Source organism: Balaenoptera ricei, chromosome 9, assembly GCF_028023285.1.
Source record: "Balaenoptera ricei isolate mBalRic1 chromosome 9, mBalRic1.hap2, whole genome shotgun sequence".
Taxonomy (NCBI): Eukaryota; Metazoa; Chordata; class Mammalia; order Artiodactyla; family Balaenopteridae; genus Balaenoptera; species Balaenoptera ricei.
Genome location: NC_082647.1, coordinates 64,725,837 through 64,741,450, shown reverse-complemented (window position 1 = coordinate 64,741,450; position 15,614 = coordinate 64,725,837).

Genomic DNA, 15,614 nt, shown 5'->3' with positions numbered 1-15,614 from the left:
CGGATTATAATGACTCCCACTTCAGAGTAATGCTCTGAGAATTAAATGAGATACTACATGTAAAGTACATAGAACTAGCGTATTCTACATTGTCAATCAAAGTTGGTAATAATATTGGGTTTTTTTCCCCCAACAACTAGGTTCTTTTGCTGCCTTTTCATAGGGCCAAACATAATTCTCGGTACTGTCTTTTTCTGCTTTGGTTCCCTGGCTGTATGTTTTGATTGGTTGAACATCCTGCCCACTAATATTCTGCTAGTGAGTCTTCCTAGACTGTCTGCCCTTCCTTTGATTCCCTAATATTTTATTCAGTCTCAATCCCTTGCTGTGGGCCTATGGGTATGTCTAGTTTGTTGGTTTCTCTGACATTCTCTGTACATATATTCTACCCTCAATATTGTCCCTAACTGACACAGTATAGGAGATAACTTGTTGGACTGGATGGCAAGTATCTTCAGTTTTAACACTGACTATGCCACTAGTAAATTGCATGTTTTTAAATGAATGATTCTCAGTCTTGGCTAGATATTAGATTTGCCTATGGAGTTTGCTAAATATGAAAAATTTGGGGGTCATTAACCCAGAAATTCTGATTAATAACTCTGAAGTGTGCCCAAGCTTATGAGCGTTTTGTTTTGTTTTTCATTTGTTTGTTTTTAAATATACCTATTAAATATAACAGATACTGATTCACAAGCCAGGGTTCAAAACTACTTCTTCATTCACTTAAAATCTGACAAACTTTCACTGAAATCATAAGGCTAGTAGGGACTGAGTGTAGAATATCTAATACCACACAATCCCTGCTATCATCCTGCCTAGAGAGATAACAAGTTGGGGCTTTGTCTGTTTTTTAGTAAAATTTTTGGCATATAGTAGATATTTAAAGAATACTCACCAAAGAAATATATCAATAGTAGCCCCATTTTCTGATCTATAAAATGATTTTATATTAGTGTGTCTCAAACACAGGTTTTAGGCATACTAAGAATGCTTACAATGGAAGGGTGCTTTAATTAAAAGAACAAGCAAAACATAATGACAACAACAAAATAAAACTTTGAGAAATATAAATAGCAATTCTTTTTTAAGAGATTCACAGTGTATGTGAATATATTAAAGGCTCTAAGAAATTTGGATTAAATCTGTTCAGTATTTCATAAAGTTCCCAAGTCCAGAACACTTTTTAAAATTAAATATCCTACAGGACAATATTTTATAGATTATCTGTTTAGGAAATTCAACATTTTTAAGGTCTCTTTTATTTTTAGATGACTCTTTCTCAGTCTACAGGAAAGACCATTGTACTGTTGTAGAGTTCGGCTGTTGGAATGCCTGGCTCTCCCACGGCTACGTCTGAAGGAATAGCCCTTGACCAATTGAATGTGCAATGAATAAATTGGAATTTAAAACATCATGTGACCATAATCTTTCTGTGCTAACTGATTGGATAAGAATAGGCATGTGACTCAAGGGGTTCCCTGTCATAATCCAGTATTGGCCAATTAGTTTCATTCTCTAAGGAATCTGAATTAAGAAATATTGGGCAAATATTTACAGCTGAAACTTAGAGATCATTATATAAAGCAGGGTTTGCAAACTGGTGCACAGCATGTATATTTCTCTGTTTTTAAAAATCATATTTGACTGTTCATAGAGCATGCTCTGTCCAAGTGACTAGAGCTTCTCACTCACTAATGCTTACATCATCTGCTTTATTCATTTAGAGTAGATTTCTGACCCCCAAATACATTTGTGTTTGCCTCTCGTGAGGTGGAGCACATCTGAGGTGGCTGGGATGCAATTTGTAGCCTTTAGAAATAAAAGAAGAAGTGATCAAAATATTGGTAATTGGACTGGCTTTGCAGCCATTCTCCTGAACACAAGAAGAAAGAAAAATGCAGTTTCCATGAAAAGACACGAAAATGACATGAGCTCAACTTTGTATGAAGGATATGTTGGCCATTTTTGCTCTGCAGCTAGTATGGTCAGATCACAAGCCGTTATCCACTTTATCAGATAATTAAAAACCCTGCAGGTGGTGAGGTTCCGACTGTTGGTACCTTACACGAGTCTGACTGCCATGCTTTTTCCAGGGAAATGCTGAACTCCATTGTGGAACCTGAGTGGCAGAAGGCTGGGCATTGCTGAGAGCAAGTGAGAGAAAGAGAGACAGAGAAACAGAGAGAGAGAGAGACAGACAGACAGACAGAGACAGAGACAGAGACAGAGAGAGAGAGACAGAGAGAGAGGACATGGTAGGCACTGACACTTGTTCACATAGAAAAGTCACAGTTCCTCAAGTGCCTCAAGTTCTCAGGATTTAAATTAGTATAACCTGCACAGAAACAGCCGGTGCATCATTTTGTTTCTCCTCTGGCAGTGACAACCTGTAGTCCAGAGCCTGGTGAAGGAGTTGAACTCCACATGCCACAAGTACTCATTTTCTTTAAATTACTCCATTAACTTGACCAAACAGGTTTTGGGTACCAATTGTTGCATTTCCTTTTCTTTCTTATAATAGCTAAATTTTCTCACTCCCCTTTAGGCAGTTTATTTTTCTTTCTTTTTTTTTGGTGAAGGAACAGTGGTTATAATTTCAGATGAAGTTACTCAGTTGCACTTTTGTTGATGCTTAACGGAATCCTTTTTAGAAATAAATGGTGGCATTGAAAGTATATTTCTACTTCATCAACCACAGGTTACTCAATCCTAAAAAGGCCTTTTGAAATGCTGCTACCTCTTGGGGAAGCTGATTTTCTATATTTTGGTTTCTTCTGAGTATGAGAAAAGTATTAGTCAAGGTACTTATTTCAGAAATGCCAGAAAACAAATACTTCTTAAACCTTTACTTTAAAGCATTATTGTTTAGGACCTGGTGAAGAAAAGCTGACAAGCAGAGCTTCTGATTTCAAAGAGAGAAAACTGTACATCTTCCACATAGACTGAGCAAGTTATCACTACTGTAAGGAGAACTTTGGCCAGAGGCAAAACCCCAAAATGTAAATCCTTTCGCAACCTGAATTATAAAATTATTCCTGTATCACTTGCTTCAGAGATTATCAAAGTTTTTTATATGAGAAAAAATTAGCACAAATATGTACAATTCTGCTTCCCGTATTAACAGATAAACTGGAGTTTTTAAACTGTGCCAGTGTCCTATCTCGCCTGTCACTAGATATTGTTTAAATGCTTCCAAACAGTTGATGAGGAAACTTCATTTAATAATTCTATTACTCTGTACTACTGGAAAAAAAATAGAATGGAGAGAAATCAATCCAGTGTTTTAATTAACCTCTGATAAATGCAGTGCCAGACAACCATATGCCATGGCTTTGCCCTTTATTAAATAAAGGTGTATGTATCCAAATTGGTTTTCAGTTGATCAGTTTTATATCTGTATTCCTATCAATCTAGCACAAGCATTGGGACTCTGAATTTAGTAGTCAAAGAAATTTGGGTTCAAACCATGACTTGTAAATTCCTAGTTGGCTGTAGGTGAGTTAACTTGATCTCTCTGCTCCTCATGCCTGTTATAAATGTTGGGTAGACATTTTTAATGTCCACTGTAAGTAGTATTCATAATTTTTAACTATATAATAAAATTAGTATGTTTCTGAAACATCTGAGTATAAGGTAGAGAAATTCTAGCTTTTTGTAATCTGAAGGTAGCAGTGAAGTGAAAACAAATAGACTTTGAGGCTGTTTTTTCATATCCAGTTCATCAAATACTTACCTTGTGCACTCTTTAAGACACTTTAACTTATCCAAGGTCATACACTATAGAAATAAAAATAAAACTGAAATTCAGTACTCAATAGGCAGAGGATTGAAGACAAGAGTTAATAAATTAAAATATAGTTTTTAGAAAATATTCAGAATTAAGTATATAGAGAAATAATATGAAGAATACAAAGCAGATTATAAGAGATCTGAGGCATAAGGACTAGGGTCTATCCAATCGCCCACGCCTGCCCCACCAAAAAGAGAGAGAAAAAGAGAGAGAGAGGAAGAGTGAGAGGAAGGAAGGAAGGGAGGAATGGAGAGAGAGAGGAAGAGGGAAGGAAGGAAGGAAAGAAGGAAAAAAAGAAAGAGATATATAGAGTATGGATAATAAAACAAATTATGAGATGGTAAATTTAAGCCTTAATATATCAGTATTTACCCCTCATATAAACTGATTAATCCTTGAATAAAAATGAATTAATACAAAAAAAAAACAGGCAATAGGTAAGAGGGGGGAAGATTTAAATAGGAATTTTAGAAAACTATGGCTTGGAGGAGCTTCAAGGTGGAGGAAGAGTAAGACGCAGAGATCACCTTCCTCCCCACAAATACATCAGAAATACATCTACATGTAGAACAGCCCCTACAAAGCACCTACTGAACGCTGGCAGAAGACCTCAGACCTCCCAAAAAGCAAGAAACTCCCCACGTACCTGGGCAGGGCAAAAGAAAAAAGAAAACACAAGAGACAAAAGAATAGGAACGGGACCTGCACCAGTGGGAGCGAGCTGTGAAGGAGGAAAGGTTTCCACACACTAGGAAGGCCCTTTCACTGGCAGAGACTGTGGGGGAGCTTCGGGGCCACAGAGGAGAGCGCAGCCACACGGGTGAAGAGGGCAAAGTGGAGAGATTCCCGCACAGAGGATGATGCCGACCAGCACTCACCAGCCCGAGAGGCTTGTCTGCTCACCCACCGGGGTGGGCGGGGGCTGGGAGCTGAGGCTCCGGCTTCGGAGGTCAGATCCCAGGGAGAGGAGTGGGGTTGGCTGCGTGAACACAGCCTGAAGGGGGCGAGCGCGCCACAGCCAGGAGGGAGTCCGGGAAAAAGTCCGGAGCTGCCGAAGAGGCAAGAGACTTTTTCTTCCCTCTTTGTTTCCTGGTGTGCGAGGAGAGGGGATCCAGAGCGCCACCTAAACAAGCTCCAGAGACAGGCGCGAGCCATGGCTATCAGCGCGGACCCCAGAGACGGGCATGGGATGCTAAGGGTGCTGCTGCAGCCACCAAGAAGCCTGTGTGCGAGCACAGGTCACTATCCATGCCTCCCCTCCCGGGAGCCTGTGCAGCTCGCCACTGCCAGGGTCCCGTGATCCAGGGACAGCTTCCCTGGGAGAACACACGGCGCACCTCAGGCTGTTGTAACGTCACCCGCACGCTGGCCTCTGCCGCCGCAGGCTCGCCCCGCATCCATACCCTTCCCTCCCGCCGGCCTGAGTGAGCCAGAGCCCCCGAATCAGCTGCTCCTTTAACCCCGTCCTGTCTGAGTGAAGAACAGACGTCCTCAGGTGACCTACAAGCAGAGGTGGGGCCAAATCCAAAGCTGAGCCCCCGGAGCTGTGTGAACAAAGAACAGAAAGGGAAATCTCTCCCAGCAGCCTCAGGAGTAGCGGATTAAATCTCCACAATCAACTTGATGTACCCTGCATCTGTGGAGTACCTGAATAGACAACGAATCATCCCAAATTGAGGAGGTAGACATTGGGAGCAATGATATATATATTTTTTCCCCTGTCTTTTCATGAGTGTGTATGTGTATGCTTCTGTGTGTGATTTTGTCTGTATAGCTTTGCTTTTACCGTTTGTCCTAGGGTTCTGTCTGTCCTTTTTTTTTTTTTTTTTCTTTTTTTTTTTTAGTATAGTTTTTCACGCTTGTTATCACTGGTGGATTTGATTTTTGGTTTGGTTACTTCTTTCTTTCTGTCTTTCTTTCTTTCTTTTTATTTCTTTAACAATTTTTTTAATAATTATTTTTTATTTTAATAACTTTTATTTTACTTTATTTTATTTTATCTTCTTTCTTTCTTTCATGCTTCCTTCCTTCCTTCCTTCCTTCCTTCCTTCCTTCCTTTCTTTCTTTCTTTCCTTTCTTTCTTTCTCTCACTTTTAATCTGAGCCGTGTGGATGAAAGGCTCTTGGCGCTCCAACCAGGTGTCAGGGCTGTGCCTCTGAGGTGGGAGAGCCAAGTTCAGGACACAGGTCCACAAGAGACCTCCCAGCTCCACATAATATCAAAGGGTGAAAATCTCCCAGAGATCTCCATCTCAACGCCAAGACCCAGCTCCACTCAATGACCAGCAAGCTCCAGTGCTGGACACCCTATGCCAAACAACTAGCAAGACAGGAAGAAAACCCCATCCATTAGAACAGAGGCTGCCTAAAATCATAATAAGGCCACAGACACCCCAAAACACACCACCAGACGTGGACAAAACAAACAGAAACACAAGCTCCAGCCTCATCCACCAGAACACAGGCACTAGTCTCCTCCACCAGGAAGCCTACATAACCCACTGAACCACCCTTAGCCACTGGGGAAAGACACCAAAAACAACGGGAACTACGAACCTGCAGCCTGTGAAAAGGAGACCCAAAACACAGTAAGTTAAGCAAAATGAGAAGACAGAGAAACACAAAGCAGATGAAGAGGCAAGGCACAACCCCAGCAGACCTAACAAATGAAGAGGAAATAGGCAGTCTACCTGAAAAAGAATTCAGAATAATGATAGTAAAGATGATCCAAAATCTTGGAAACAGAATGGAGAAAATACAAGAAACGTTTAACATGAACCTAGAAGAACTGAAGAGCAAACAAACAGTGATGAACAACACAATAAATGAAATTAAAAATTCTCTAGAATGGATCAATAGCAGAATAACTGAGGCAGAAGAACGGATAAGTGACCTGGAAGATAAAATAGTGGAAATAACTACTGCAGAGCAGAATAAAGAAAAAAGAATGAAAAGAACTGAGGACAGTCTCCGAGATCTCTGGGACAACATTAAACACACCAACATTCAAAATATAGGGGTCCCAGAAGAAGAAGAGAAAAAGAAAGGGACTGAGAAAATACTGGAAGAGATTATAGTTGAAAACTTCCCTAATATGGGAAAGGAAATAGTTAATCAAGTCCAGGAAGCACAGAGAGTCCCATACAGGATAAATCCAAGGAGAAACACACCAAGACACATATTAATCAAACTATCAAAAATTAAATACAAAGACAAAATATTAAAAGCAGCAAGGGAAAAACAACAAATAACACAAGGGAATCCCCATAAGGTTAACTGCTGATCTTTCAGCAGAAACTCTGCAAGCCAGAAGGGAGTGGCAGGACATATTTAAAGTGATGCAGGAGAAAAACCTGCAACTAATATCACTCTACCCAGCAAGGATCTCATTCAGATTCGACAGAGAAATTAAAAACTTTACAGACAAGCAAAAGCTAAGAGAATTCAGCACCACCAAACCAGCTTTACAACAAATGCTAAGGGAACTTCACTAGGCAGGAAACACAAGAGAAAGAAAAGACCTACAGTAACAAACCAAAAACAATTAAGAAAATGGTAATAGGAACATACATATCGGTAATTACCTTCAATGTAAATGGATTAAATGCTCCAAGCAAAAGACACAGACTGGCTGAATGGATACAAAAACAAGACCCATATATATGCTGTCTACAAGAGACCCACTTCCGACCTAGGGACACATACAGACTGAAAGTGAGGGGATGGAAAAAGATATTCCATGCAAATGGAAATCAAAAGAAAGCTGGAGTAGCAATTCTCATATCAGACAAAATAGACTTTAAAACAAAGACTATTACAAGAGACAAAGACGGACACTACATAATGATCAAGGGATCAATCAAAGAAGATATAACAATTGTAAATATTTATGCACCCAACATAGGAGCACCTCAATACATAAGGCAAATACTAACAGCCATAATAGGGGAAATCGACAGTAACACAATCATAGTAGGGGACTTTAACACCCCACTTTCACCAATGGGCAGATCATCCAAAATGAAAATAAATAAGGAAACACAAGCTTTAACTGATACATTAAACAAGATGGACTTAATTGGTATTTATAGGACATTCCATCCCAAAACAACAGAATACACATTCTTCTCAAGTGCTCATGGAACATTCTCCAGGACAGATCATATATTGGGTCACAAATCAAGCCTTGGTAAATTTAAGAAAATTGAAATCATATCAAGTATCTTTTCTGACCACAACACTATGAGACTAGATATCGATTACAGGAAAAGATCTGTACAAAATACAAACACATGGAGGCTAAACAATACACTACTTAATAACCAAGAGGTCACTGAAGAAATCAAAGAGGAAATCAAAAAATACCTAGAAACAAATGACAATAACCACGACGACCCAAAACCTATGGGATGCAGCAAAAGCAGTTCTAAGAGGGAAGTTTACAGCATTACAATCCTACCTTAAGAGAAAAGAAACATCTCAAATAAACAACCTAACCTTACACCTAAAGCAGTTACAGAAAGAAAAACAAAAAAACCCAAAGTTAGCAGAAGGAAAGAAATCATAAAGTTCAGATCAGAAATAAATGAAAAAGAAATGAAGGAAACAATAGCAAAGATCAATAAAACTAAAAGCTGGTTCTTTGAGAAGATAAACAAAATTGATAAACCATTAGGCAAACTCATCAAGAAAAAAAGGGAGAAGACTCAAATAATAGAATTAGAAATGAAAAAAGAGAAGTAACCACTGACACTGCAGAAATACAAAGGATCATGAAAGATTACTACAAGCAACTATATGCAAATAAAATGGATAACCTGGAAGAAATGAACAAATTCTTGGAAATGCACAACCTTCCAAGACTGAACCAGGAGAAACAGAAAATATGAACAGACTAATCACAAGCACTGAAATTGAAACTGTGATTAAAAATCTTCCAACAAGCAAAAGCCCAGGACCAGATGACTTCACAGGCGAATTCTTTCAAACATTTAGAGAAGAGCTAACACGTATCCTTCTCAAACTCTTCCAAAATATAGTAGAGGGAGGAACACTCCCACACTCATTCTACGAGGCTACCATCACCCTGATTCCAAAACCAGACAAAGATGTCACAAAGAAAGAAAACTAAAGGCCAATATCACTGATGAACATAGATGCAAAAATCCTCAACAAAATACTAGCAAACAGAATCCAACAGCACATTAAAAGGATCATACACCATGATCAAGTGGGGTTTATCCCAGGAAGGCAAGGATTCTTCAGTATGCGAAAATCAATCACTATGATACACCATTTTAACAAATTGAGGGAGAAGAACCATATGATCATCTCAATAGATGTGGAGAATGCTTTTGATAAAATTCAACACCCATTTATGATAAAAACCCTCCAAAAAGTAGGCATAGAGGGAACTTACCTGAACATAATAAAGGCCATATATGACAAACCCACAGCCAACATCGTCCTCAGTGGTGAAAAACTGAAACCATTTCCACTAAGATCAGGAACAAGACAAGTTTGCCCACTCTCACCACTATTATTCAACATAGTTTTGGAAGTTTTAGCCACAACAATCAGATAAGAAAATGAAATAAAAGGAATTCAAATCGGAAAAGAAGAAGTAAATCTGTCACTGTTTGCAGATGACATGATATTATACATAGAGAATCCTAAAGATGCTACCAGAAAACTACTAGAGCTAATCAATGAATTTGGTAAAGTAGCAGGATACAAAATTAATGCACAGAAATCTCTTGCATTCCTATACACTAATGATGAAAAATCTGAAAGTGAAATTAAGAAAACACTCCCATTTACCACTGCAACAAAAAGAATAAAATATCTAGGAATAAACCTACCTAAGGAGACAAAAGACCTGTATGCAGAAAATTATATGACACTGATGAATGAAATTAAAGATGATACAAATAGATGGAGAGATATACCATGTTCTTGGATTGGAAGAATCAACATTGTGAAAATGACTCTACTACCCAAAGCAATGTACAGATTCAATGCAATCCCTATCAAACTACCACTGGCACTTTTCACAGAACTAGAATAAAAAGTTTCACAACTTGTATGGTAACACAAAAGACCCCGAATAGCCAAAGCAATCTTGAGAAAAAAAAAAAAAATGGAGCTGGAGGAATCAGGCTCCCTGGCTTCAGACTATACTACAAAGCTACAGTAATCAAGACAGTTTGGTACTGGCACAAAAACAGAAATATAGATCAATGGAACAGGATAGAAAGCCCAGAGATAAACCCACACACATGTGGTCACCTTATCTTTGATAAAGGAGGCAAGCATATACAGTGGAGAAAAGACAGCCTCTTCAATAAGTGGTGCTGGGAAAACTGGACAGCTACATGAAAAGAATGAAATTAGAACATTCCCTAACACCATACACAAAAATAAACTCAAAATGGATTAAAGACCTAAATGTACGGCCAAACACTATAAAACTCTTAGAGGAAAACATAGGCAGATCACTCTATGACATAAATCACAGCAAGATCCTTTTTGACCCACCTCCTAGAGAAATGGAAATAAAAACATAAATAAACAAATGGGACCTAATGAAACTTAAAAGCTTTTGCACAGCAAAGGAAACCATAAACAAGACGAAAAGACGACCCTCAGAATGGGAGAAAATATTTGCAAATGAAGCCAATGACAAAGGATTAATCTCCAAACTTTACCAGCAGCTCATGCAGCTCAATATCAAAAAAACAAACAACCCAATCCAAAAATGGGCAGAACACCTAAGTAGACATTTTTCCAAAGAAGATATACAGATTGCCAACAAGCACATGAAAGAATCCTCAACATCATTAATCATTAGAGAAATGCAGATCAAAACTACAATGAGATATCATTTCACACCAGTCAAAATGGCCATCATCAAAAAATCTATAAACAATAAATTCTGGAGAGGGTGTGGAGAAAAGGGAAACCTCTTGCACTGTTGGTGGGGATGTAAATTGATGCAGCCATTATGGAGAACAGTATGGAGGTTCCTTAAAAAACTAAAAATGGAACTACCATACGACCCAGAAATCCCACTACTGGGCATATACCCTGAGAAAACCATAATTCAAAGAATCATGTACCAAAATATTCATTGCAGCTCTATTTACAATAGGCAGGACATGGAAGCAACCTAAGTGTCCATCGACAGATGAATGGATACAGAAGATGTGGCACATATATACAATGGAATATTACTCAGCCATAAAAAGAAACGAAATTGAGTTATTTGTAGTGAGGTGTATGGAGCTAGAGTCTGTGATACAGAGTGAAGTAAGTCAGAAAGAAAAAAACAAATACTGTATGCTAACACATATATATGGAATGTAAAGAAAAAAAAATAAAAAGGTCATGAAGAACCTAGGGGCAAGACGGGAATAAAGACACAGACCTGCTAGAGAATGGACTTGAGGACACAGGGAGCGGGAAGGGTAGCTGAGACAAAGTGAGAGAGTGGCATGGACATATATACACTACCAAACGTAAAATTGATAGGTAGTGGGAAGCAGCCGCATAGCACAGGGAGATCAGCTTGGTGCTTTGTGACCACCTAGAGGGGTGGGATAGGGAGTGTGGGAGGGAGGGAATCACAAGAGCGAAGAGATATGGGGACATATGTATATGTATAACTGACTCATTTTGTTATAAAGCAGAAAGTAACACACCATTGTAAATCAATTATACTGCAATAAAGATGTTTAAAAAAAACAGGGATTTCAAATGATCAGTAAACATATGAAATGATTTTCATTATGTACTTAGTCATAAGAGCAATATAAACACACATGAGTATCAGATATCATTAAGTATAAGATTGCTAGAATTCAAGATTGCCAGTATCAAGTGTTAGTGAGAATGTGGAACAACTGGAACTCATCTCAAGTTAATTGATTACTTTGGAGAGGAGGAGAGGAGCAGTGCCTGGAATGAATGATGAAAGCCCTCCAATATGCTGGTAATATTCTATTTACTGATCTGGGGAGTAATTACATGGGTTGTTAATGAAAATGCGTTAATCTGTACACTTATGGTATGCATTCTTCTAAAGAAGTTTGGTAGAAATAATCAGTTCTTTTTACTGGTAAGCTTAATATTCACACCAGGAAATAGAGTAAAACTGTGGTTTACAGATTTATTGCAACACAAACTATTACAAAGTTAAGACTGAGGTTGCAAATTTGAATTCCTTTAAATGTCTTTGATAAGGATAAAATTGTGGTAAATCACTACAAAAGTGGAAATGAATATGTAAAGACATATCCAAGGAGTTTATGGTGTTGTTTAATGTAGTATGTAGTATTGAATTTCATTTTTACGTATTATGTATGTAAATGCCAGAAAAATTCCTTATCTAACACTTCAAAAAGTTTTGTGACCTTGAATTTCAAAATCAGTTCTGGTTATGTGACCTCTCAAAATTCTATCATGTATTAATGTTAGAGAAGATGAAATTCATGAATAACCTCTCTTACTACATTTGCAACAGTTCTTTCTCATGGATATAATGCCTTTCTTTCTTTTTCATCATTCAAATCTTAAACTTAGTCCTTTCATCCAGGATAACCTTTCCTTGACTCCTAAGTATATTGTCCTTCCTATCTTTGTATTTGCTCCAAAAGCTAATTGTCGTAGAACTTCACTAATGCATTTTATGGGTTTACCTATATTCCCAAGACATTAAAGTTTTTGAGAGCAGTGATTGCATCAAGCATGAATATATATTTTTAATACCTGTCATTAGAGTAGAATATATACACATACCCCAAATATATTTATTGAACAGTGAATAAATGAATCAATATGGTGTTAGCCTCTGGCTAATAAATGAGATAGTAGAGTTTCTGAATTGTGAGAGCAATTTTGGTAAATATCTCCACAGAGAACATATTTACAAATGACAATCATGAGGTAACAGCTTTTACTGGAAGTGGAAATATGAGGTGTCCATAGGCGATGCAATGTAATGTAAATGCAATATAAATGGCTTTGAAAACAACTTTGCTAGAGTTACTTTTTCTTTGTTTTATTTCTAAACTTAACACTTCAGTTTAGTTACTGCTTTCGCAGCAAATTGTTCAGATTTATCTAATCAGATTTTTCTGTCCCTGAAGAATCCTCCCTCTTTTTGGTACAGAAGAGTACAAAACCACATTTGTTTAGTTTATTCGAAGTGCCAAAGTTTTCAAACCATGTTTAGATTGGGTGTTTTTTCCCAGACTCCTCTCTGCAACACTTTTTTTCTTCTTTCTGATCATCACAGTTATAATGTATTTAGTTTATCCCTAGATAATAACTTCTCATCATTTTCTTGTTTAGTAATTACATACTAGTGCTTTTTAATATACCATAAGTTATTATTATATATTATATTATATATCATATCCTGAGTCTAAAGTATTACAGTATCTATTTCTGCTTAAAGAGGCCCAATGGGGCTCACATTATGTATGTTCTCTTTCTTTCTCTCCATTCCTTCCATATAGGAATACACACACACTTATATTTCTATCTATCTATAATTTCCCCCAAAGAAAGCAAAGCTATCATAAAACCTAAATTTTCCCAAATGTGTCATTAAAATTGAAGAGGCCAGTCTTGAATATGTACTCAAGGAAATCTCAGAAGTATGAATGATTTTTGTTTGAGGGAGTGTATTCCTCTGATGCAGCAATATCTGACAATCTGCTTTCCAACTCTAATTGTTTGGATTCTATTTCTTTCTATAAATGAGGTAATGAGATTTAGAGAGTAAAGGGCAGAAATTTAATTGACAATGCAATAAACAGGCATCTAAAGTAAGCTTTCACAAAGTGACGCCACCACTCTTTGGAAATTTCAACTATATTCAGAATGAATATAAATGGTTACCTTTTGCAATATTCGATGAAATTCAGTATCCTCTGAGAGTTCCTTTCAATCAGTATTAAGCCAAAGATTCTTTTAAATGATGTGAAGATTAGCAATTACGTTTTGTGATTTCCCAATACTGCTTTAACATTTCTCCTGTGGGCCAGATGATGTATCTGCACACTTCAGGGTAAACACAAAATGTAATACAAACTGGCTGAGTTTCATTTAGAGCAGAACAGGGCAGATAATTTTAAAAGCAAAATATATTTTAGTTTAATACCTGTACTATTTTGCAGCAAAAATGCTGTCATCTACATGATAGTGCAACTCTAATTCAGATAATATATTTGGTTATATTTTATTTCCAGTTGTTTATATCCTCCTTAAAATAATAAAAAGTGATGAGAAGTTTTATAGTACTATGGTTCAAACTGTGACCACAAAGGCTTTTGTGATGAAAACTCTGCCCAATTAAAAAAGTACCATGCTCCAGAATGTGGTACAGTATCCCTTGAAACAGAATTACCCTATACAAAACATTTTGCAATTCCTTGAGATTTGTTAATAGGAAATTTGTTTAGTGTGGGTTTTTTCAAAATCATTTGATTGATTATTTAAATAGAATTCTAATTTAAGGGGCAAGTGGTTTAAAAAGAAGCATGACTACATATATCTTATTTGTAATAATTTAGTCACATGCATCATTTATGTTTTATTCTTCTGGACCTTTTTTTTTTTTTTTTTTGGTTTCTCACTTTATTTCAATTTTCAGATTTTTTTTTTTTCAGAAGATCTGCCATCTCTAGAGCCAGATGACATCTTACCCTTTTGTTTCATTAGATCATTTTTTTACTCTGAACAAGGAGCATTTTATATGATTAAATGACGTATGCCATTGTCTCATTTTACTTCAGATTTTCACGCCCATCCAATCTGTAAATATGGCTCATCTATGAATTTGGCCAGAGTTATTCAGCAGAGCTCATATGAAATGTGTTGATAATCTTTGTGCTAGCTGTGGGAATGGATACAACCATTTGGACTCCACGTTAACATGATTTCCACAGACCTAAAATTATTCGTCACTTCTCACAGGATTCTTTGTACATAGCCACAATTAGTCACACTGTAAGTTCTGATAGACACTATTAGATAGTGGTTTTGCCTCTAAAAAATGTACACACAATCAGTGAAGCTGGATGCTACCTTTTGAACCAGATATTTACCTACTTTTCAGAGAAAATAAAGTAGACAAAAACTTTGTTTTATCACTTTAAATATTTTAGGTGTCAGCACTGCCAAAACTGTAATAAAGTACAGTAGAAAATTACTTTACAAAATTGCACTATAACTCCTTGATTGTAATTGTTTAAATTTAAACACATCAGTAAGAATTTAATTAATTTAATATAAATGGTATTTTTCCCCCTCTCAAAAATCTTTTGCCAATATTTAAGGCAAGATGACGTATATATGCTTTTGCTAGGATCCATAGAATTACCAGTGATAAGTGAGACTGAAATGACAATTACAGTTGGAAATTCCATTTTTTTTGTAATCCAAAAAATTTAAAACAAATATTATTTGGTATTCATCTAGCCAGTATTCCTCATTTGGCTCTATTATGTTAAAATAACAAATCACCTCATGCAGAAAGCTGGCTCAGTAGCATTTATGTTTAGTTATAATTTGTTGAAAGACTCTTTATTGTTTTCCTGATGTTTTATCATATGCAAGTGGGATACTGTTGGTTTGAGCAGCAATGAAAAGCCAATATCACAATCCAGGATCTTGCTGCCTGTAGGATGGTTAACAATAGAGACTACCATTTATTCTTGGCAGTCTTTGAAAAGTACCTTAGAGAATTACTGTAGCACTATGTACTGTAAGCTTCAATGAAACCACAGACTAAAGTGTGATTTTCATAGGCTTATTTT